General features: G+C 35.5%; 1 pseudogene; it reads left to right on the forward strand.

Annotated features, from left to right (window-relative positions):
- Positions 1-2,353: 2,353 nt before the first annotated feature.
- LOC120144705 lies at positions 2,354-3,256 on the forward strand (annotated as a pseudogene).
- The last annotated feature ends 298 nt before the right edge of the window (positions 3,257-3,554 follow it).

Here is a 3,554-nt window from a genome sequence, read left to right on the forward strand (position 1 = left end):
AGGCCCAAGTGCAAAACAGATTTGACCCAAGGCCCAATTACAACCAAGGCCCGGTTACAACAAAAACCTGGAGCCCGTGTTACAATAAAACCCGATCCAAACCCGACCCGAAGGCCCAACAAACCGACTTGTCTAGGGTTTAATACATTTCAGCTTCAGCCGTCGCAGATCAAAACCGTTGGATCTAGAGAGATCCAACGTCCCAGATGGAGTTTCAAGAAATCCTAAGGTACCGGATCAAAGAGATATGGTTGCATTTAATGCACCCAGTCTATCCACCGCACAGCTCATTGCCCTTAGGGTGAGTCACCACCGTAGCTCCGGTGACTCACTGGGGTTCTCCCTTTTAACCAGTACAAAGTGTGGTTTGAAGAACTCTATAAATAGGGTCAAAATCTGAAAGAGAAAAAGAGAGAGCAAGCAAGCAAATACTTAACAACCAAATCCAGTAAAGTATAAAAGAGAGAGTGAGAAAGGCCTTACCGTCGTCGGAGCTCCCAAACGTCACCGGAGAAGTTGAAACATCGAAGGTAAATCTTTAGATCTACTTCGATTGATAACTTTTTAGGGGTAAACATCACTGGATTCGGCTTTAGGATGGACAGGGAGTTGTTTTAATGTATTTTGGTAATTTTCGGCCACCGTGAGTGGTGCTCGGTGGTGCCAAAATATGGTGGCCGACGGTGGCCAGTTTTTCCTCTGAAGATGGAAATCTAGAGAGGAACGAGAACTTCTATGGGAGAAAATGAGGCTTTAGGCCGGTTTAGGGCCTATTTATACCCCTTCCTGAACGGCGTCGTTTTGGGGAGGGGCCTGTGTGTAAATATGAGTATGGGTAAATCATACTTGTGGTCCCTGTAACTTTGTAATCTTCCAATTTGATCATTGAAAGCATGTTTTCAAGCATCTTAATTTAGTTTTTACATTTTATTTTATTATGTTTTGGTCATTACCATATATATATATATATATATATATATATATATATATATATGGGAAAATACCATGTTTAGTCCCTTATATTTCAACAGTTTATATTTTATATTAATAATAAAGGTTGAGTTATATTAATAGTATATATATTTTGTAATGTTTCGAATTAAGGCTATTTTTTTATTTTTTATAATCTATTCCCTAAACTTTAATATTTTAAATAATTATATAATTATTTGAACTTATAACACTTAATATATTAGGTATTTTCATTAGTAGTTTTAAGTATTTTTATTTGTATGGTTTAGTGATTAAATTATATACAAATTTATTAATTTATTGTAAAGACAAATTAATTAGTAAGTAATGGTACCAATTTTGGGCGTTATGGGGGTCTAATTTTCCTCATACGCAACCTACTCCCAAATTCATTCTCTGGTAAGCAGACCCTTGTTGTGTTATTTTAATATTATTCTTAGGGATTTTATTAAAATATCATAACATTTTGGTGACCAATCACACATCATTAAATGATTGATGGCGACTCTTCAAAATGGTGTTTTATCTGATTCAAGGAAGAAAAATACTTATTTTTTCGAGACAGCTACACTTATGTGTATAGTTTTTTTTTGTCGCTGGGCAATAAACGTCTCGACAAGAAGTTGTTTTAATATAGTTTAATAACTATTTAAAATTTTTATCTTACAAAATTAGTGGATTAATCATGGAGTGGTCTTTGAGTTTTTTTATTGTTTACTTAATAAGAATAATTTAATTAACAGCGTATTTTGGTGTGTTGCATTACTAATATATATATTATTTAATAAAATATTTACTTATATACAAAATTTTATTTTACATGTAATTTAAAATTTTAAGTTTTATGCACGAACCGAATGATTTCAGTGATAAATGAATTGTTTTTATTCCTTGAGGTCTCGGGTTGAACCACTAAATAGATATTGCCTTGTATTTAGTATTTACCCCACATTAATTAAAAAATAAGTTTTATGTTTGTTTATGTTGTATAATGTATCAAAAAAAGTGTACAACTCGATTTTTATAAACAGAAATGAATAATGCTTTTTTTATTGCCAAGAGAAGCGACTACAAATTTGATGTGATTTCAATTAACATAATGTGCATAGGTGAAATTCAAAGGAAACAAATTGTTTAGCTTTTCCCCTACAATCTCTCAATTCCTTTCTGTTTTCTCTCTAACAAAATCCGTTGGTTGAGCAAAGCAAAGAATCGACTTGGTAAAAACTTGACACACAGCACTGGATATCTGCATAAAAACATAGCAGCCCTTCACTTTCCTAGATACTTTGCCTTGCACTAAACACTACTACTCCACTACCTTAGCTCTACTGGCAGTGTGTGAACCAAATATATTTAAGCACAATCTTCCAAATCTTCAATGGCGGATGAAGCCCATACACCAATGACGGATAGCGGTTCAAAGAAGAACATCTTCAAGCTCTTACGTGTGAAACACGTTACCGGCATCTTATCTTTGGCCGCCTTCGTTTTCTCCATCCCGATCCTCGCTTCTGTCACCTGGTTACTCTACATGAAGAGCTACTATTGCGAGTCGCTCATCAAGTTGCCCCATTTGCAGATTGCAATCAGCATCGGGATGATCTTCGTGTTCTTGATTTGCAACGGTGCTCTCTTCTTAAGAATCCGGTTACCCATGGTGGGGATCATCGTCGTCATGGTTCCCTTGACGTTGATGTTCACCGTCGGCCTCGCTCTTCTCGGTGCTAACAGCTTTGAATCCCGGAAGATCCCGGCGACGCCGTTGTGGTTCAAGATGAAAGCTGACGACGACGGCCTTTGGAACAACATCAAAGGTTGCATTTACAACGTTCATGTCTGCCAAGATTTAGCCGCATCATCGATGCATGTCAAATCACACGGTTTCGACAAGAAGAAATTATCATCCGTCGAGGTACATAATTTAGCTAATCAAAGTAATTAACACTAATTACCTTGTATTAATCTATCTTCTTTTCTTTCTTTCTTTTTTTGTAAAGTCGGGATGTTGCATACCGCCGGAAGATTGCCAAATGCAATACGTGAACACCACTTTCTGGCAAAAACAAGATAATGAAACGGATTCGGCGGGCAAGGCGTTATAGGGATGTTTTATGCTACAATTGCCAAAGCTGTAAGGAAGGTTAAGTGAAAGCATTGCAAAATAAATGGTCAAAGCTTGAGGTGTTTTTAGTTTCCATGGCGGTGTTTCTTATCACTTGTCATCTGGCTCTCTTCCTCGCGACTATGTGGGAACTCCACTGTACATCTTAGAGCAGAGAGGAATGCACTAAAACTCCACTTTCTTTTTTGGTTTTTGATCCTTAGGGTTTTATTTTTTGGTTAAATAACGTGTTTTAATGGCTAGTTTCTAAGTTTGTAGAGCATATTGTAGTCAACATGTTACCTTCTTTTCAGTATCTTACTTTTAGATTCATCTATTTTGTTCCAACACTTGATACATATCAATATTCTAGTGTTTTCATCTATGATTTTGGGCAATTAATATTTCTTTAATTAATAATAACCATTAATTTTACTAAATAAGAAAAAATATCTAAATTTAAAAAAAAAATCTATAA

Source organism: Hibiscus syriacus, unplaced genomic scaffold, assembly GCF_006381635.1.
Source record: "Hibiscus syriacus cultivar Baekdansim isolate YM2019G1 unplaced genomic scaffold, ASM638163v2 tig00110890_pilon, whole genome shotgun sequence".
Classification (NCBI taxonomy): domain Eukaryota; kingdom Viridiplantae; phylum Streptophyta; class Magnoliopsida; order Malvales; family Malvaceae; genus Hibiscus; species Hibiscus syriacus.